The sequence below is a fragment of the Lutra lutra genome, chromosome 8 (genome assembly GCF_902655055.1).
Source record: "Lutra lutra chromosome 8, mLutLut1.2, whole genome shotgun sequence".
Lineage (NCBI taxonomy): Eukaryota > Metazoa > Chordata > Mammalia > Carnivora > Mustelidae > Lutra > Lutra lutra.
Genome location: NC_062285.1, coordinates 121,904,864 through 121,926,962, shown reverse-complemented (window position 1 = coordinate 121,926,962; position 22,099 = coordinate 121,904,864). Strand labels below are relative to the sequence as shown.

The 22,099-nt window shown below is 40.0% G+C and overlaps 1 non-coding gene across 1 annotated transcript; it reads right to left on the bottom strand.

Moving 5' to 3' along the window:
• Positions 1-19,476: 19,476 nt before the first annotated feature.
• On the bottom strand, positions 19,477-19,607 carry LOC125108125 (small nucleolar RNA SNORA18). The gene has a single exon (XR_007129806.1). It is a non-coding gene; the product is annotated as a small nucleolar RNA SNORA18 (small nucleolar RNA).
• Positions 19,608-22,099: the final 2,492 nt, after the last annotated feature.

Genomic DNA, 22,099 nt, shown 5'->3' with positions numbered 1-22,099 from the left:
TATGTTAAAGATGGTGATGTCACAAGAGGCAGCCCCATCCCTAGATCACTGATGGAGGATGATTGCCCCACCAGTTATACTTGCATTGATCTGTGATGTGAGTGAGAAATAACCTTGATTATAATAGGATGCTGAGAACTTAGGGTTTATGTGTTATAGCAGCTACTGTTAGGTAAAATAAGCCCAGTGTCTACCTGCTTGCCCGAAAGTAAGTTAGCAGTAGAAGGCCGGGTGAAAAATGAAAAGAGAGCCTTACTTTTTTGTGTCTTGTATCACACCACCCTCTTAACCTGTGTAAGGCTGACTCTGGATTTTAACCTAAGCCACTACATTGTGATCAGGAAGCTCATCCTAGCTCTGATAAATTCATGAACATGTATTCCTGGTATATAAGGAAGCTGGATTTATGGACCTGGATTTAGAAATATAGAATACGGGAGTCATCAACCTTTGATGATATTTGAAGGCCCAGTTGTGGGAGACTAAGCAAGAGCAGAAGGAACCCTGAGGAATTCTGAGGAACTACTGTATTTATGGAAGAAGAAAAAAAAAGAGGGGGATAGGTGAGTGTGGGGTCATGAAAGCCCAGATAAGAGAGATGGGTTTTTCTAGGGGTAGGGAGGTGACCCCAGGTGTGGAGGATTGAGCCAACTGTAGTTCATGGCATACTAAGAACAACTTATTGGTCTATGAAAGACCTTACTTGTTTATTCCTTTTGCCCCATTACCATGTGGGAGACCATTCTAATGTATTTGAAAAAATGCATATTGATGCTTTGTGTATATATTTCTAGTTTGTATAAGTGATGTATTAGAGATCTTTTTCCATTTCTTACATTTCTCACCAAACATTATGTTTTAAAATCCATCCATGTCTGCTGTGATGTATATACATCTAACCAATAGTTTTTAATGTAAATACTCCATGTTGTACATTGTTAGAGGGAGAGCTTTTTAAGAAGGCAAGAATATTTGACAGATATGGCAGAGAGAGTCAATAAGAAAGGTTAAAAATTAGGGGATTTGGGAATGTGAAGACTTTGCTGGGGCAGTTTCATTGGGATGATGAAGGCAGAATCCAGAGCAGTGAGTGGGTTGAGAAGGGTTTGAGAGGAGAGCAAGTAGAGACAGTGGGTATAGATAGCCTTTGAGAGCAGGGAAGGAGCAAGAGGATGCAGAATCAAGGAAGTGTTTGGAATCTTTAGGCTTTTGTTGTTCAAATAATCCATGTCCATTGTAGAAAAATTAGAGTTCAAATGAGCAAGAAGAAAAATAACAGAATGGGAAGTGGATTGGTTTCCTAGGGCTACCATAACACATTGCCTCAAACTGGGTGACTTAAAACAACAGAAGTTTATTCATGTGATTCTGGAGGATAGATGTCTGAAATCAAGATGTTGGTAGGGCCATGGTTGCTTTGAAGGCTTTAGGGGAGGATCCTTCCTTGCTTCTTCCTAGCTTCCAGTGGTTGCTGGCAATCTTTGGCATTCCTTGGTTTGTAGATATAGCCCTCCAATTTTTGCCTGTGTCTCACATGGTATTCTCTCTGGGTGTCTCTTCTGGGTCTCTGTTTTCTCTTATAAGGATACCGGTCATTAGATTTGGTCTCACCCTAATTCAGTATGATCTCATCTTAATTTAACTAATTATATCTTCAAAGACTCTGTTTCCAAATAAGGTCACATTCTGAGGTTCCAAGTAGACATGAATTTGTGGGGGTGGTGGTAGTGGGCACTATTCAACCTGATACAGGAAGGTTGTGTTTTCTATTTCTCTCCTTCTGTTTTCTCCTCCTCCCTTTTCTTTCTTTAGGATGAGGAGCAATTTGAGCATGTTTATAGATTAAGTGGGAAAAGCAGGAGAAAAGAAGTTGGAAATAAGGGGAAAATCACAATACTATGTGGATCAAGGTCCCAGCAGAGAATGGAGAGGTGAACTGGAGGGCACTGGTGAGGAAAATGGGACCAGGGCCCAGAGGGAGAAAAGGCCTGCCTGGGTTCCAACGGCCCTGCCTAGTCTCTGGCTCACAGCCTAAGGCAGAATTATTTTCCTCAAGTGTTCACTAGGTACAACCTTTCATTTGGCCAGTTTTATCAAAGGTTGTAATGTAGGGGAAGTAGAACACGCCCAGAGAGGAATCAAATGCAGGGCTGTGGGAGAGAGTTCACTAGAAGGACACATGCATCCCGCCTTGCTTCCAACTTCCTGGGATTTCAGGAAAACAAATGACTTTATTTTCCTATAAATGTTGAAGATCTTTTTTTTTCCCCCCTCAAAAACTCCCTTCTAATAAACTGGACAAACCCAAGAAACTTCTAAATTCTCTACAGTTCAGTAGAAGGTAATAGCCTCTGTCAGTTTCCAACATTTAAACTTGCAAGTGAGTTCAGCTAGTAAATTTTTATTTGCTTATGATTAAACTACACTTTAAATAAAGCATACTAGATGTAGCAATTTTAAATATAGCTCAAATCACAAGGCACTTTTTGCTGCTAAACTTTAGAATTACTACCTCCATTTCAACTATTCAATGAATTTCTGTCAACTCTGGGGTTCTAAGTCTACCCTTTTGAAACCAGTGGGTTTATACCTACTGAGGGGCAGGACCGAGAGACTGTGGAAGAGTCCTTCCTATAGTAGAAGAGCATCCCTATGGTTCTGCCCAGACTCTAGCATGTGGTGCTTGCTAGTTAGCTCTTGTGTATTGGTTCATACTTTTTAGACATTAAGTATCGGGAAACTGAATATAAACTCTAACCTCTTAGAGAGTTTATTGGCTTATGTCACTGCCAAATCTAGAATGGGCCAACAGGTTAGTTTGCTCTAGGAGCTCAAAGACATCACTCAGGACTCAGTTCATTAAAAAAAAAAAAAATTTTTTTTTTTTTTTTAAGTAAATCTACCCCCAAGGTGGGCTTTGAACTCTAGGACTCTGAGACCAAGAGTCTCATGCTCTACTGACTTGGCCAGCCAGGTGCCCCAGTTCGTTTTCTTCCTTCCTTCCTTCCTCCCTCCCTTCCTTCCTTCCTTCTTCTTCCCTCCCTCCCTCCTTCCCTCTTCCCCTCCCTGCTTCCTCCCTTCCTTCCTCCCTCCCATCCCTTCCCTCCTGCCTCTGCTTCCCTCCTTTCCCTCTCCTTCCTTCCTTCCTTCCTACCTTCCTTCCTTCTTTGTAAACTCTATGCCCAATGTGGGGCTTGAACTCACCATCGAGAGATCAAGAATTGTATGCTCAACTGACTGAGCCATCCAGGTGCCCCTTCCCCAATTCATTTTCATTTTCAACTCTACCTGTCATGCTGCCAGCTTTATCCAAAGGCTACCTGCCCTCATGGGTGCAAGATGGCTGCCAGCAGCTTCTGGGTCTACGTATTTTTTCCATGTCAGAGAAAGATAGATTTTTGTCCTCCAAATATCAAGGAGCTGGGCTTCAGTCTGATTAAACCAGTTTAGGTAATGTGCTTATCAGGTGCCATGACCAGAGAAATGTCACATGATGATTGATCCCTGAGGTAAAAGGTGATTGGTTCAGGTTCTTTGGGTGTGGAGCTAAAGGGGTATCACTTCCATCCATAGCTAAGCATAGGGGAGCAGTTCCCCAAAGGAAACTCTGGGCACTTTTAGAAATATGAGAAAATGGGGAATGAATTTTAGGTAGTCATTCAACAATTGCCCACCACACTTTGCTTCTTTATCCTCTGCTAACCACAATTTCTTAGTTCCTTCTCTTGCAGTTGGAAGCTCCTGAACTTGATTTGTAATTCCTGTGCTTTGTCCCATTCCTAGCTCTTATTTTCTTTATATACAAGGTCTGTTCTTAAAAGGATGGTCCTATGAAAGGCAGAATTTTCCCTGAAACTCATTCTTTCCCAGCCAAAGCAATGGGAGAAAGAAACTCATTCTTTCCCACCCAAAGTTAAAACGCTTTTTAGCTTCATGCTAAAAAGCCCCTTCTAGACTACTGAGAGCAAAGACCAGAGGAATAATAAGATCTAAGGGTCAGAGCCTGCTGGAAATATAGCATTGTCAGGATAAAACCAGCTCTGGCCATGGAAGCTATCTGGTCAGCATGGCTCTAGCTCAGCACAGACAAGATGCACAATAAAAACAGGATGATAAGACTGGTGGCCCTGGGCATGCAGTCAAAGGTAAAGCTTCCTGGGTGATGGGAGGCCTAGGACCTTTAGTATCTAAAATGCATTGCTGATCAGGGATGTGATGTACTGCTTACAAAGGAGTCATTGGTCCCTATAGCTGACAGCACAGGGAGAACCAAGGCCAGGACAGAGGACTTTAGGGCCTTGAAGACAAGGGAGTAAAAATAATCAAGATTTAGCCAACTAGTGGGAAGAAGAGCATCTCCCACAGAGTGCAGGGAGCTCCAGTCATTCATAAAATATTTAGTGAATTCTGACTGTGGATCTGGAGATGAACAATTTGTCTCTGCTCACATGGAGATTACAGTAGGTAAGGGCATGTATTAGTCAGCCTTCTTTTGGCTTTAGGAAGCAAAATGTCCTTGCAGGCTTGTTGGAAGAATACTAGAGGTTCTTAGAGAATTCACAGGGACTAAGGCAGCTTGGGGCATCTTACTAGCTGGAGGTTAACCACCTCCTCCGAGAGTGTTCTTGTTAGTGTGAAGGGGTTTCTGTGTCCAATCTCTGTGGCTATCAGTTCCAAATTCCTAAAGGGAGAATTTGATTGGTTCACCTTGAGTTACTTAACTATGGTTCAGGCCCCAAGATTGTGAGGTACAGACATGATTGTTGGAGTCTTACCCTATCTGTTGAGTGTAGTTTCCAGAGAAGGGCAGAATGCTGTGAACATGAAGATCACTGTGGACAGGGAGGTAGATAAGCAATAGCAATTACAGCCTAGTGTTACCAGTGCTGTGTTAGGGGAAGCATGAATTTATGTGGGAGTGTATCAGTGGATCAGTCAAAATTCTTTTGGAGGCAAGGCTTAGAAAATCAAGTTAAACCAACTTAGACAAAAAGGGATTTAAAAAAAAGATTTTATTTATTTATTTGAGAGAGAGCGCACGCAAGAGAGAGAGAGCGAGAGAGAGAGCAGAGCCAGGAACAAAGGAACAGAAGGGGAGGAACAAAAGCACAGAAGGGGAAAGAATCTTGAGCAGATTCCCTGCTGAGCATGGAGCTGGAAGTGGGGCTTAATGTCACAACTGAGATTATGACCCAAACCAAAACAAGAGTTGGACACTCAACTGACAGAGCTGCCCAGGAACCCCCAAAGGGGAATTTATTGGAAGGCTCACACTGAGAAGGGTGAGGGGCAGATCAGTGGTCATTAGAACTGGGGAGCAGAATGCTGCTAGGTATTTTTTTCTTCAGTCTCTCAATCCCACTTCACTCTGTGTTGTCAAATTTTTTCTCTTAGAAAATCTTTCTTTACACAGTATGAAATATGGCCACTCTCAGCTCCTGAGTCTCATCTCTCTTATCCTTACCACCAGAAAATAAATCTCTCTGTTCAGCTTCAGTTACAAAGATCCCAAGGAATGACCCTGATTGACTTGGCTTTAAGTATGAGTCCATCCATTAAATAATTAGCTGTGTCTAGAGAGGTAGAATAATATAAAAACATATTCTACACTACGGCCTCATGCTTATTAAATGACAAACCAAAATGATTGATACCAAATGCTTTAGGTTAATAGTCCCTGTACTAGTTATCTATTGTAACATGTTACTCCCCAGTTTAGTGGCTTAAACAGCAATCACTATTTATGATCTCTCATAGTCTCTGTGGTTTGAAATTCAGGACTGGCTTAGACGGTTGTTCTGGCTCAGGGTCCCTCCTGAGGTTGTAGTCAAGTTGTCAGTTGGGGCTGGAGTTACCTGAGGTCTTGACTGGGGCTGAGGATTCACTTCCGAGATGGCTTGCTCACATGGTGTTCAGTCCCTCCACATGTGGGCCTCGCCACAGGTAGCTTGAGTGTCCTCATGACATGGTGGCCGGCTTTTTCCAGAGTGAGCTATCCAAGTGACTGCAAGGTGAAAGTCACAATGTCTCTAATGGCCCAGCCTCAAAGGTTACGATCTATCATTTCTGCAATATCATTTTCATTACACAAGTTGAATCTTAGAAAATGTGGGAGGGGAATACACAAAGATGGGAGTACCAGGAGGTGAGAGTCATGGGGACAGCCTTAGAGCTGTCTTAGACTACTATATTCCCTAAAACACATCCTGTAGAACTGGGATGTTACAAATTGTTACATGGAGACAGGGATTTGTAGTTAGGTCAGTTTGAGAAAGGATAGGCTGAACCAAGTTAAAGTTTTCATAGAGCTTTTAGTACATTGATACCTGCTTTAAATCCCTGAAAGGGGAATAGAGTAAATAACACCAAAATTTTTTCTCATTCTCAGTTTTTCTTCCAGTGGGCTCTTCTCCCTTTCCCCATTTCGCCACTTCCTACCCTGTCAAAGCTTATCAGAATGCTGCCTGTCACCTGTTAAAAATGTACATTTTGGTGGGCACGTGGCTGGCTCAGCTGGGAGAGCATGTGATTCTTGATCTTGGGGTTGTGACTTTGAGCCCTATGTTGGGTGTAGAGATGACTCAAAAAAATAAACTTCTAAAAAATGCACATTTGGGGCACCTGGGTGGTACAGTTGGTTAAGCGTCTGATTCTTGGTTTCAGCTCAGGTTGTGATCTCTGGGTCACAAGATTGAGCAGTCAGCATGGAGTCTGCTTGAATTTCTCTCTCTTTCACTCTTTCTAATATAAATAAAGAAATCTTTAAAAATGTACATTTTTACATTTCTGGCAAAGCAATATTTTCATTTGGAGATGCTTGTCCTTGATCCTCCAAAGCCTTCCTATTCATTTGGCAACTCACATCATGAAAACCTGGGAATGATTAAAACAAAAGAATACATTTTCTTGTGAGGTGAGTGGTCAGTCTCTAAGGAAATTCTGCAAAGAAGTTTCACAAAGCTCTCTATGTTGGCGATAGTGTTGGGTGATATTGAGTCATATTGTGGCAAATATTGTTTGAAGGCCAGTATCCACTTATATGTGAAAATTTGGGCTGCTTCAAGATGGAAATACAAGGTACGGATTAGTAATATTTTGTACTCTGAGTTTTTACCAACAAATACTGAGCCTTTCAGTTTTGGGAACTTCTCCACCTCCTCTTGTTTAAGTGGGTTTTGTTGTTATTGTTTCTTTTGTTTAGGTTATTTGTCATGGCCATAATCCAATTCATTTGAAGTGTTTTTATCACATTTCTGTAAGCTGGTTATACCATCTTGAATTATTTAACTAGTAATAAACATTAAGGTATGTATATGGAAGCTCCTACACCATATGTGTTTATGGAAATGTGCTTATTTAGATGTTTTCAGGCATAGCATCTGCTCTTATGCATCTTTTATAATATTTTGCATGGAGCCCTTATAATTGATCTTCACCATCTGATAATTTTTCATTAGAGAGAGTTTCTCCTCTTATGTTTTTGATAAATGGCCATTTTTTTAAAGATTTTATTTATTTATTTATTTGACAGACAGAGATCACAAGTAGGCAGAGAGGTAGGCAAAGAGAGATGAGAAGCAGGCTCCCCGCTGAGCAGAGAGCCCGATGCGGGACTCGATCCCAGGATCCTGGGATCATGACCTGAGCCAAAGGCAGAGGCTTTAACCCACTGAGCCACCCAGGCGCCCAGTAAATGGTAATTTTTAATATTTTGGAGCAAAAAGGGATCTAAACAAAAATAAAAAGTGATCAATAAAAAAGGCTTTCTTGAGACCTTTAATTTCCATTATCTAAAGCATACTTTTTAGAAAGAGTTGATGTCTGTGCATTTATAAGAGTAAGGTTGTCTGAATATTATCTCAGATGGAAAAACCGAAGTTTATTCAATTTGTGATTCATATGGAAATCTAGATCCATAAAGGCTGCTGAAAATAAATTCCCCTTTCCCTCCTTCTTCTCTGGACTGAAAATTTGGGCTTGCTCTGGGTTCCTGCTTATAGTGTTCTTAGGCAGCCTGTCTTCCTACACGAAATGGAGTTTCACAATATCCAGTGTTACCTAATGGCCTCTTTTAAATTGCAAATCCACCTTATGATTCTTTGGTTGTCTCCATGGAGAGAAGACTTAATAGATCCCCAATACAATCCCACAGAGATCTGTATGTGCACAGCTACTAATTTCAGAAAATAACGAATCATGCAATAAGCTACATCTACCTTCTTGAAATAGCACTTGAAACAACCTGTTATTAATAACATTTCCTGAGTTCTCAAAACCAGAAAATCAGCTCTATCTAGGAGAACATCTTCTTGATTTACCGAAACATACAGTGGTTCAAATGCAGTAAAGGAAATGCAACCATCCAAACATCTTGACTGTAAAATGTCCTGCTTTTAAAACTAGGAGAGGTGCCCAGGGGCCTCCAGATGTATGCACCAAGGTCTTTGCAGGGTGGTTTGCAAACCACTAGCAGGATGCAAGATGATTTTAGGTGGTACATGGATAAACTTTCAAAAAAATTATAATTATTATTTACTTGTTATAGTGGGTCCAGTAGTGTCTTTCTCAAAGTTCCTGTCTACCCAGAACCTCAGAGTATGACATTATTTGGAAATAAGGTCTTTGCAGATAGAGTTAATTAAGGATCTTGAGATGAAGTAATCCTAGGTTTAGGGTGGGCCTTGAATCCAATGACTGGCATCTTTATGAGAGAAAGGAGAAGGAGATTTGGACACTGACACATATATATAGAAGTGGTTATGTGAATATGGAGATAGAGGATGAAGAGATGTGTCTACAAGCTAAGGAACATCAAGAAGCTAGGAGAGGGGTGTGGGACAGTTTTTCCCTCAGAAACTCCAGAAGTAACCAACCTTAATGACACATTTATTTTGACCTTCTGGTCTCTTGAACTATGAAAGAATACATTTTTGTTGTTTGAACCCACCCACTTTGTCATAATTTGTTATGGCAACCTTGGGAAATGAATGCGCTTTAAAAGCTGTATTATACAATATATGCACAGTGTATAAAGCCTGTGATTTCACAGCTGATACTGTTTAGACTAGTATTCTCTACATTTATTTAGGTAGCAAAACATGCACTGATTTAAAAAAAATAAGCTGTAACAATAAACTGTAGAGGAACTGAGTGCCAAAAAAAAAAAATAAAAAAAAATAAAATTTAGGAGGCAGGAAGATATTACAAAGCTGAGGTGAGTAGCATGTGGTTGGAGGACCAGTTTGGGAGCCATTGCTGTTGCTGCCTATAAGCTACTTCTGTCTGGAGTGGCATTGTGGGAAAGCAGGGTCAACACTCATCTCCACCCCTAATCAACTCTGTGACTTTGGGTAAAATACAAATAGTGGCCTCAAGAAGCCCTACCTTCCTCAGCTGCAAACTGGGGACAAGAATAAATATCTTACAAAGCCTATGGTAAGGATTATGAGTTACTTTTCCTTTAGCCTTAAAATACTGAAAACTTAGTTATCCAAACCAATTTTTGTTAAGTGTGGGGATGGGGGAGCTCCTGGCAGCTGGGTTGATATATAAAAGAACATTTTGTAATCAGTGCCCTCAAAAGTGAGTTGCAGGCGATAGACAAATAGGGCTGAGCAATATGGGAAGTGAATTGTGGTATAACAGTAGGAACTGACACGAGTCACGCTTGATGAGTCATAGCTGTCAACTTTCTGTTATTTCTGCATCTTATGCATTTTATGAGTTATGATGTCCTTGATTTCTCCGTCTCTTCAACCCTATAATCCCGGAATTCATAAAAGTGAGGAAAAGAACTCTAGATGGAATCTGACATATCTTAGATACAGGAAAACATGTATTTAAGGAAGTTCAGAGATATTTTATAAATTTGAGGCAAAACCCTGGAAATAATCTAGGATGGTTTCCTAAGCAGACTTGGCTGGAATCAGCAAGGTGAATTGGAGTGGGAATTACACAGCTAACATCTGTTAATATATTAGTGAATGGGTAGATACTGTGTTCAATGGTTATCTCATTTAATCAGTCCTGAAATCTCTGAGGTAGGTATTGCTATTAAAATTCTCATTTTACAGATGGGGAAACTGAGACTTGGAGAGTTAAATAACTTGTCTCGTATCATATAAAGATTAACTTGTTCAAGATCATCAAACAAGGCAGTCTGCCTTGGGAGTCTGCACTCTTAACCTCCTCATTATACCATGTGAAGGCTAAAAAAAAATGTAGAAATGCAGAAAGGGGAAGAATGCCCCTCCATTGTGCAAGAGAGAGAGAACTTGGCCTTTGGAGTCAGGCAGATCTTATTAAAACCCTGCCTCTGCTACTTAAACAACTATTTGACCTACTACTCAAACTCTATAAACCTCAGATTTCACATTTGTAAAGTGGATGCAGTATAATATAAATATCACAACATTCCTGTGGGCATTAAGTAAAATGTTGTCTATCCAATACACTGTGGGATGCATGGGAAATAAATAGCCTCAACTGTACCAACTATTTCTTTTTCTTTTTTTTAAGTAATTATTTTATTAACCTATAATGTATTATTTGCCCCAGGGATACAGGTCTGTGAATTGTCAGGCTTACACACTTCACAGCACTCACCATAGCACATACCCTCCCCAATGTCCATAACCCAACCACCCTCTCGATAACCCCTTTCCCCCAGCAACCCTCAGTTTGTTTTGTGGGATTAAGAGTCTCTTATGGTTTGTCTCCCTCCCGATCCCATCTTGTTTCATTTCTTTCCTTCCCTACCCCTCAAATGCCCCACTCTGCCTCTCAAATTCCTCATATCAGGGAGATCATATGATATTTGTCTTTCTCTGATTGACTTATTTTGCTCAGCATAATACCCTCTGGTTCCGTCCACATCATTGCAAATGGCAAGATTTCTTTTGATGGCTGCATAGTATTCCATTGTATATATACATATACACCTCATCTTCTTCATCCATTCATCTGTTGATGGATGTCTAGGTTCTTTCCATAGTTAAGCTATTGCAGACATTGCTGCTATAAACATTCGGATGCATGTGCCCCTTCAGATCACTACATTTGTATCTTTATTTATTTATTTTACTACATTTGTATCTTTAGGGTAAATGCCCAGTAGTGTGATTGCTAGGTCATCGGGTAGCTCTATTTTCAACTCTTTGAGGAACCTCCATGCTGTTTTCCAGAGTGGTTGCAACAGCTTGCATTCCCACCAACAGGGTAGGAGGGGTCCCCTTTCTCCGCATCCTCTCCAACATCTGTCCTTTCCTGACTTGTTAATTTTAGCTATTCTGACTGGTGTGAGGTAGTATCTCACTGTGGTTTTGATTTGTATTTCCCTGACGCTGAGTGATGTTGGGCACTTTTTCATGTGTCTATTGGCCATTTGGACGTCTTCTTTGCAGAAGTGTCTGTTCATGTCCTCTGCCCATTTCTTGATTGGATTATTTGTTCTTTCGGTGTTGAGTTTGCTAAGCTCTTTATAGATTTTGGATACTAGCCCTTTATCTGATATGTCATTTGCGAATATCTTCTCCCATTCTGTCAGTTGTCTTTTGGTTTTGTTGACTGTTTCCTTTGCTGTGCAAAAGCTTTTGATCTTGATGAAGTCCCAATAGGTCATTTTTGCCCTTGCTTTCCTTGCCTCTGACAATGTCTCTAGGAAGAAGTTGCTGCGGCTGAGGTCAAAGAGGTTGCTGCCTGTGTTCTCCCCTAAGATTTTGATGGATTCCTTTCTTACATTGAGGTCTTTCACCCATTTTGAGTCTATTTTTGTGTGTGGTATAAGGAAATGGTCCAGTTTCATTTTTCTGCACGTGGCTGTCCAATTTTCCCAACACCATTTGTTGAACAGACTCTTTTTTCCATTGGACATTCTTTCTGCTTTGTGAAAGATTAGTTGACCATAGAGTTGAGGCCTATTTCTGGGCTCTCTATTCTGTTCCATTGATCTATGTGTCTGTTTTTGTGCCAGGACCATACTGTCTTGATGATGACAGCTTTGTAATAGAGCTTGAAGTCCAGAATTGTGATGCCACCCACTTTGGCTTTCTTTTTCAACATTCCTCTGGTTATTTGGGGTCTTTTCTGGTTCCATATAAATTTTAGGATTATTTGTTCCATTTCTTTGAAAAAAAACCTGATGGTATTTTGATAAGGATTGCATTAAATGTCTAGATTGCTTTAGGCAGCATAAACATTTTCACGACATTTGTTCTTCCAATCCATGAGCATGGAACACTTTTCCATTTCCTTGTGTCTTCCTCAATTTCTTTCATGAGTACTTTATAGCTTTCTGAATACAGATTCTTTGCCTCTTTGGTTAGGTCTATTCCTAGGTATCTTATGGTTTTGGGTGCAATTGTAAATGGGATTGACTCCTTAATTTCTCTTTCTTCTGTCTTGTTGGTGTATAGAAATGCAACTGACTTCTGTGCATTGATTTTATATCCTGACACTTTACTGAATTTCTGTATGAGTTCTAGCAGTTTTGGAGTGGATTCTTTTGGGTTTTCCACATAAAGTATCATATCATCTGCAAAGAGTGAGAGTTTGATTTCTTTGCCAATTCGGATACCTTCTAGTACTATGTCAATAGTAGTGGTGATAATGGACATCCCTGCCATGTTCCTGACCTTAGCGGAAAAGCTCTCAGTTTTTCCCCGTTAATAATGATGTTCACTGTGGGTTATTCATAGATGGCTTTGATGAAATTGAGGTATGTACCCTCTACCCTACACTTTGAAGAGTTTGGATCAAGAAAAGATGCTGTACTTTGTCAAAAGCTTTTTCAGCATCTATTGAGAGTATCAGATGGTTCTTGTTCTCTCTTTGATTAATTGTATTAATCATATTAGTTGTTTTGTTTCACATTGATTGATTTGTGGATGTTGAACCAACCTTGCAGCCCAAGAATAAATCCCACTTGGTCATGGTGAATGATCCTTTTAATGAACTATTGGATCCTATTGGCTAGTATTTTGGTGAGAATTTTAACATCTGTGTTCATCAAGGATATTGGTCTGTAATTCTCTTTTTTGATGGGGTCTTTGGTTTTGGGATCAAGGTAATGCTGGCTTCATAAAATAAGTTTGGCAGTTTTCCTTCCATTTCTATTTTTTGGAACAGTTTCAGGGGAGTAGGTATTAATTCTTTCTTTAAATCTTTGGTAGAATTCCCCCGGGAAGCCGTCTGGCCCTGGGCTTTTGTTTGTTTGGAGATTTTTGATGACTGTTTCAATCTCCTTACTGGTTATGGGTCTGTTCAGGTTTTCTATTTCTTCCTGGTTCAGTTTTGGTAGTTTATAGGTCTCTAGGAATGCATCCATTTCTTCCAGATTTTCAAATTTTTTGGCAAAGAGTTACTCATAGTATGTTCTTATAATTGTTTGTATTTCTTTGGTGTTGGTTGTGATCTCTCCTCTTTCATTCATGATTTTATTTATTTGGGTCCTTTCTCTTTTCTTTTTGATAATTCTGGCCAGGGGTTTGTCAATCTTATTCATTCATTCAAAGAATCAGCTCCTAGTTTTGTTGATTTGTTCTACTCTTTTGTTTTCTTTTTTTGGTTTCTTCTTTTGGTTTCTATTTCCTTGATTTCTGCTCCCATCTTTATGATTTCTCTTTTCCTGCTGGGTTTAGGCTTTCCTTGCTGTTCTTTCTCCAGCTCTTTTAGGTGTGGGGTTAGGTTGCATACTTGAGAACTTTCTTGTTTCTTGAGAAAGGCTTATATTGCTATATACTTTTCTCTCAGGACTTCCTTTGCTGTGTCCCACAGATTTTGAACAGTTGTGTTTTCATTATCATTTGTTTCCATGAATTTTTTTCATTTCTTCTTTATTTTCCTGGTTGACCCATTCATTCTTTAGTAGGATGCTCTTATTCCTCCATGCATTTGAGTTCTTTCCAACTTTCCTTTTGTGATTGATTTCTAGCTTTAGAACATTGTGGTCTGAAAATATGTAGAGAATGATTCCAAGCTTTTTGTACTGGTTGAGATCTGATTTGTGACACAGGATGTGATCTATTCTGGAGAATGTTCCATGTGCACTGGGGAAGAATGTGTATTCTGTTGCTTTGGGATGGAATGTTCTGAATATATGTGATGTCTATCTGGTCCAATGTGTCATTTAAGGCCTTTGTTTCCTTTCTGATCTTTTGCTTGGATGATCTGTCCATTTCAGTGAGGGGGGTGTTAAAGTCCCGTACAATTATTGGATTATTGTCGATGTGTTTCTTTGATTTTGTATTAATTGGTTCATATAGTTGGCTGCTCCCATGTTAGGAGCATAGATATTTAAAATTGTTAGATCTTCTTGTTGGACACACCCTTTGAGTATGATTAGTGTCCTTCCTCATCTCTTATTATAGTCTTTGGCTTAAAATCTAATTGATCTGATATAAGGATTGCCACCTCAGCTTTCTTTGGATGTCCATTAGCATGATATATTGTTTCCCACCCCCGCACTTTAAATCTGGATGTGTCTTTGGGTCTAAAATGGGTTTCTTGTAGACAGCATATTGATGGGTTTTGTTTTTTTTTTTATCCATTCTGGTAACCTGTGTCTTTTGATTGGGGCATTTAGTCCATTTGCATTCAGGGTAACTATTGAAAGATATGAATTTAGTGCCATTGTATTGCCTGTAGGGTGACTGTTACTGTATATTGTCTCTGTTCCTTTCTGTTTCTCTCTTTGCTTAGAGGACCCCTTTCAATATTTCCTGTAGGGCTGGTTTGGTGTTTGCAAATTCTTTTAGTTTTTATTTGTCCTGAAAGCTTTTTATCTCTCCTTCTATTTTCAATGATAGCCTAGATGGATATGGTATTCTTGGCTGCATTTAGTGCTCTGAATATATTGTGGCAGTTCTTTGTGGCCTGCCAGGTCTCTGTGGATAAGTCTGCTGCCAATCTAATATTTTTACCATTGTATATTACAGACATCTTGTCCCGAGCTGCTTTCAGGATTTTCTCTTTGTCACCAAGCCTTATAAGTTTTACTATTTGATGACGGGGTGTGGACCATTTTTAATGATTTTGAGGGGGTTCTCTGTGCCTCCTGGATTTTGTTGCTTGTTCCCTTTGCCATATTAGGGAAATTCTCTGTTATAATTTGCTCCAATGTACATTCTTCCCACCTCTCTCTTTCTTCTTCTGGAATCCCTATTATTCTAATATTGTTTCATCTTATGGTATCACTTATCTCTCGAATTCTCCCCTCGTGGTCCAGTATTTGTCTCTCTTTTGATCACCTTCTTTATTCTCTGTCATTTGGTCTTCTATATCACTAATTCTCTCTTCTGCCTCATTTATCCTAGCAGTAAGAGCTTCCATTTTTTTTTTTTTTAAGATTTATTTGACAGACAGATAACAGGTAGGCAGAGAGGCAGGCAGAGAGAGAGGAAGGGAAGCAGGTTCCCTGCCGAGAAGAGATCCTGACATGGGGCGCGATCCCAGGATGCTGGGATCATGACCTGAGCTGACGGCAGAGGCTTTGACCCACTGAGCCACCCAGGTGCCCCAAGAGCTTCCATTTTTGAATGCACCTCATCAATAGCTTTTTTGATTTCAGCTTGGTTTGGCTTTATTCTTTTATTTCTCCGGAGAGGGATTTTATTTCTCCAGACAGGGTTTCTCTAATATCTTCCATGCCTTTTTTGAGCCCAGCTAGCACCATGAGAATTGTCATTCTGAACTCTAGATCTGACATATTACCAATGTCTGTATTGATTCGGTCCCTAGCTGTCGGTACTGCCTCTTGTTCTCTCTCTCTTTTTTTTTTTTTTTTTTTTTGTGGTGAGTTTTTCCTGCCTTGTCATTTTATCCAGATAAGAATATAGGAAGAGAGAATAAAATACTAAAAGGGTGGCAAAGACCCCAGAAAAATGTATGCTAACCAAGTCAGAAGAGATTCCAAATTGGGGGAGAAGAAATGGGTAAGAAGAAAAAAAATATGTATATATTAGACTGGTGAATAGAACAGAGCCACCTACTTGACTTTGGGTGTATTTTGGTCTCCCCCTCTCTCTCTCTCTTTTTAAAAAAATATTTTTATTATTTTTTCAACAGAGAGATAAAGAGCACAAGTAGGCAGAGTGGCAAGCAGAGGGGAAAGGGGGAGGAAGGCTCTCTGCTGATCAGGGAGCCTGATGTGGGGCTCAATCCCTGGATCTGGGATCATGACCCTAGCCGAAGGCAGCCGCTTAACCAACTGAGCCACCCAAATGCCCCTGTATTTTGGTCTCTTAGAAGAAACTACCTCCCAAAATTTTAAAGAAAGAAAAAACATATATATATTTATATATATATATAAAACTTGATAAAGGGATGGAATATGACTGTAAAGATGAAAATTAAAAAAAAAATTCTAAAAAAGCAATTGATAAGTTGGTTGGAAAAAGAAAGAAAACAAAAAGTGGAGAGAACGTGCTCAGGCTGGAGACTAGAACAAAGCCCTGTGCTAGATTTAGGGTATATTGTGATCTTTTAGAAGCAATTGTATCCCAAAATTTTTTAGAAAAAAAAAAAAACCCTAAATGTATACAAAAAATAAGGTTAAATACAATGCAGGATAAAATATGACTATAATAATGAAGGTTTACAAAGATTTTTTTAATAGAAAGGTATTGTTAAGATAAACTAATTAAAAAACATTAAAAAAGGAAGGAAGAAAGTTAAAAAAATAAAATAAGAAACTTAAAATAAAAAAAAAATTAATTTAACTTTGCAAGACTAAAGGATCCTGGGGAGAAAGTCATGAATTCCATTCATTGCTTTCCCCTAGTGCTGAAGTTCTGCTGTTCTTGACTGGTAAGCTTAGTCTTGGCTGGATGTTCTTGCTGCTCTTCCGGGGCAGGAGCCTGTTGCAGTGATTCTCAAATGCCTTTGCCGGAGGCAGAATTTCACCAACCTAGCTAGAGGCTATGCTAATTAATCTGGTCTGGTTTGCTCTCGGAGCTTTTGTTCCCTGAACGCTTTCCATAGAGCTCTGGAGGACGGGAATGAAAATGACGGCCTCCCAATCTCCGGCCTGGTGGATCCAAGAGCTCAGGGCCCCATTCCTTAGTGTGCCCTCAGAGAAAAGGGGTCAATCACTCCTGTCTCCCTGGTCTTTGGCTGTGCTCTGAGCTCACCTGGCCTGTGACTGAGCATTTTTGTCTCTGGCACAGAGACCCATTTGGAATCTCCAAACACAGCAGATTTCTGTAGCATGCTTCTCTGGAGGAGAGAGGTGAGTCTCCCTGGATCTGCCATTTTGGGGTCCTTTCTCAAAGAGCGGTGGCCTCCTGTGCCGCGGATTATGGTTTAAGGTAACCCTGAGCTGAGAACTGACTCCTTGGCTCTGTCTCTGCAGCCAGCTTCCCCACTTCAATGGCTGGGAGCTCTGCCACACTCAGACATCCCCGGTCTTTCTGTGATTCTGCGGGACCTGAGACCACACTGTCCCCACAAGGGCACCACCCCTGCTTGGCCTCTGGAGCGACATCCCTCCATGGAGCAGACTTCTGAAAGTTCTGATTTTGTGTTCTGTTGCTCCACCGCTTGTCGGGAGCCAGCTCTTCCCCCTATGATCTATCTTCCCATCGCTTTGGATTCACTTCTCTTCACATCCTACCTTTCAGAAAGTGGTTGATTTTCTGTTTCTAGAATTGCTGCTTTTTTTATTTTTGATCTCCTGTTGGGTATGTAGGTGTTTGAAATGGTTTGATAACTACCTAGCTGAACTCCTGTGACTTGATGTCATCTCAGTCTGCTACTCCTCCACCATCTTGCCTCCAACCTGTACCAAGTATTTCTTTGGAGGTGACTTACCTCCACAACAATACTTTGAGATAGGTATTTTTATTATCGCTCCTATTTTACAGGTAGGAAAATTAAGGTTTAGAGTCATTAATTTTCCCAACATTACATTCAGCAGAGCAAGAATTCAAACTTAGGAAGTCTGATTCCACAATGCAAGCTCTCATCTGATTCCTTCCACATGTGAAAAAGACCTGGGAATTAGGGCTAAAGATAAGCTTGAGAAGGTTCTCCAAGTACAGCAACTGGAGAAAAAGCCAGTTCATATTTAGGGTACATTCATGCACCAATAGGGTCCAGTATGTATGCTATGTTCTATGCTATTCAGATTCCATCTGTAGTGGGGTGTTCAAGTTTGGATGATACATTTTAACAGATACTAATAAACTGAAAATGACTATGATAATGACAGGGGTTGAAAATGATCTCAAGAGAGAAACAGCTGGAAATGTTTCAGTTTGATGAAAGTGTGCAAGGGGTCAGAGAGATAGATGTCTTTGGGAAAGACTGCTGTACAGCAGGTTGACCATACCTTGATAAAATCACTATGGATCCTCACTCTGTTCCTAGACTTGAACGTTCAAGGGTCTTACTGTAACAATTAATCAATATTCAGAGTTGATCATACACTTGGCAACTGAGTCATACTAACCAAACCTCTAAGAGACTGATACATATGCTGGAACATAAACACCAAACAGATTTCATACATGTATTAGCTTATCAGAGCACCTTTTTGTTTTTAGAGGGTGTTAAAATATTCTTCTGTCAGAATGTGTATAATATTGTTGTAAGGTAACTTACTACCTTGCAAGTAGGGTAAAATTGCAAGCCCTTGATATTTTCTGACTTAGGGTGATGGTCAAAAATTGACATCTTGTGGGGCACCTGGGTGGCTCAGTGGGTTAAAGCCTCTGCCTTTGGGTCAGGTGATGATCCCAGGGTCCTGGGATTGAGCGCCGTATTGGGCTCTCTGCTTGACATGGAGCCTGCTTCCTCTTCTCTCTCTGCTTGCCTCTCTGCCTACTTGTGGTCTCTGTCAAATAAATACATAAAATCTTAAAAAAAATTGACGTCTTGTTATTTTATTAACTTATTCATAGCAATAATATTCTGTATGTGCTTTTGAACATCTGTATCTTGTCTGCAAATTGTTTTTATTTTTTACTTGTTTTGGGTCATTTTTAATTGGATGGTAGATTACTATTGCTTTTTCTTTTTCTACAATGTAAACCGTTTTTCAAAATTATGTGTAACATTAGGGAAAATTATTTAAAGTCAATACATTTTTATTTAAGGAATTTTATATGTTGTGTTTCCTTCTATTGCCCATCAAGTTCACAGCAGTTCCTCTAAAGCTTGACTCAGGTTTTATCTTCCATATGGGTCTTTTGAAAAGAACCTATGCTTAATTCATAGTTGTGTTGTGTTCAGTCAATAATTATTTTAGTTGGGCCTCTTTTATTTCCAGTTGACTATGGACATACTGATGACATACTTCAAACATTTACCCACCTGGAATCCTTGAGATCTAATCTCTTCAAGTGATTTACTTTAGGGCCACTTTTAGGGTCAAATCATAGTCCCTCCCCATTTATCATTCCCAAGTATAGTACAGACTGTGGGATATGCCAATAGCTTAGGTCAAAATATTTAACCATTCGGCCTTTCATAGTTTTATAACTCTGTCTTATAGTTCTTTCCCACAGACCTAAAAAATAATTCTGTTAGGAAAGCAAAACCACATCATTACTCGATGAGACATTTTCAGTGACATGGGTCTACAGGAAAGCCCCATGGGGATAGACCTCGGTTACCTCAGTTGTTTCTTATTGATTGATATAATATAATAAAATATAATATGATATAATATATATAAAATATAAATGTATGTGTATATAAAATATTAATGTATGTTTAGCTAATTCATATAAAATGAGATTGATATGCATATGTCATAAAAATGAGTTAAAATTTTGATGTATCAGTTACAGTATTGTCTGTCATAGTTCACTTGCTTTTTGACTTTCTATTTTATTTTATTTTAACTCTGGTGTAGTTAACATACAGTATTATATTAGTTTTAGGTGTAAATATAGTGATTTAATAACACTATACATTACTCGGTGCTTATAATAAGGGTACTCTTTAAGTTCCATCACCTATTTCACCCATCGTCCCTACCCATCTCTCCTCTGGTAACCATTAGTTAGTTCTCTGTAGTTTTTTTTTTTTTTAAGATTTTATTTATCCACTTGCAGAGAGAGAGAGAAAGTACAAGAGGGAGAGCACAAGCAGGGGGAGTGTCAGGCAGAGGGAGAGGGAGAAGCAGTCTCCCTACTGAGCAAGGAGCCCAATGTGGGGCTTGATCCTAGGACCCTGGGATCATGACCTGAGCTGAAGGCAGACACTTAACTGGTGGAGCCACCCAGGTACCCCATTGTCTGTAGTTAAGTGACTTTCTTTATATGTCTTCTGCCTTTATCAAAACAGCTTTCTTCGGGGGGAGGAGTCAAGATGGCAGAGAAGTAGTAGGCTGGGACGACATCAGGTAGCAGGAGATCAGCTAGATAGCTTATCAAACCATTGCAAACACCTACAAATCCAACAGGAGATCGAAGAGAAGAAGAGCAGCAATTCTAGAAACAGAAGATCGACCACTTTCTGAAAAGTAGGACCAGCAGAGAAGTGAATCCAAAGCGACAGGAAGATAGACCTCGGGGGGGAGGGACTGGCTCCTGGCAAGTGGCTGAACAATGGAGCACAAAATCAGGACTTTTAGAAATCTGCTCCACTGAGGGACATCGCTCCAGAGGCTAAACTGGGGTGACGCCCATGTGGGGTCAGTGTGGCCCCAGGTCCCGTGGAGTCACAGAAGGATCAGAGGTGTCTGAGTGTCACAGAGCTCACAGGTATTAGAACAGAGAAGCCGGCCACAGAGACAGAGCCGAGGAGTGAGTTCTCAACTCGGGGTTACCTTAAATTGTGGTCTGTGGCGCAGGCCACTGCTCTGTGAGTGGGGTCCCCACAAGATTCAGGGAGACACCCCCTGGAAGAGCTCAGGGGTCTGCGGGGTTTGGAGACTCCAGGCGGGGCTGTGTGCCAGAGACAGAGATGCTTGGTCACAGGCTGGTTGAGCTCGGAGCATGGCTGGAGGCCAGGGAGACAGGAGTGATTGAGCGCTTTTCTTTAAGGCGCACTGAGGAGTGGGGACCCGAGCTCTCAGCTCCTCTGGGCCGGAGATTGGGAAGCCGCCATTTTCATTCCCGTCCTCCGGAACTCTACGGAAAGCGCTCAGGGAACAAAAGCTCCCGAAAGCGAACCCAAGCCGATTACTTAGCCTAGACCCTGGTAAGGGCGGTGCAATTCTGCCTAGGCAAAGACACTTTAGAATCACTATGACAGGCCTCTCCCCCAGAAGATCAACAAGAAATCCAGCCAAGACCAAGTTCACTTACCAAGGAGAACAGAGGAATTCCAGAGGAGGAGAAAGCAAAGCATGGAATTCATGGCTTTCTCCCCATGATTCTTTAGTCTTGCAGTTAATTAATTTTTTAATTTAATTTTTTTTCTTCTGCTTAATTTTTTTTAACTTTTACCCGTTCCTCTTTTAACGTTTTTTAACTAGTTTATCTTAACAACACCTTTCATAAAAAAAATTAATAATCTTTTTGAACCTTCATTCTTATAGTCATATTTTATTCTCCATTGTATCTAATTTTATTTTTTGTATACACATAGGGCTTTTTCTTCTAAAAAATTTGGTGTACAACTTCTAATAGATCAAAATATACCCTAAATCAAGCTCCAGGCTTGTTCTAGTCTCCAGCCTGAGTAAATTTTCTCCATTTCCTTTTTCTTTATTCTCCCAACCAACTTACTTTATCAACTCCTTTTTTAAAAAAAATTAAAAAATTTTTTTTCATCTTTATAGGCATATTCCATCCCTTCATTGTGTTTACCCTTATATATGTTTTTCATTCTTTAAAATTTTGGGAAGTAGTTGCTTCTAAGAGACCAAAATACTCCCCAAATTAAGTGGGTGACCCTGTTCCAGTCACCAGTCTAATATATATATTTTTCTTTTTTATATTTTTTCTTTATTTTTTTTCTTTTTTAAATTTTTTTTCTCTGAACTTCTTTTTATCCCCTTTCTCCCCACCATGATTTGGGGTCTCTTCTGATTTGGTTAAAGCACATTTTCCTGGGATCTTTGCCACCCTCTTAGTATTTTATTTGCTCCTTCATATATTCCTATCTAGACAAAATGACAAGGCGGAAAAACTCACCACAAAAAAAAGAACAA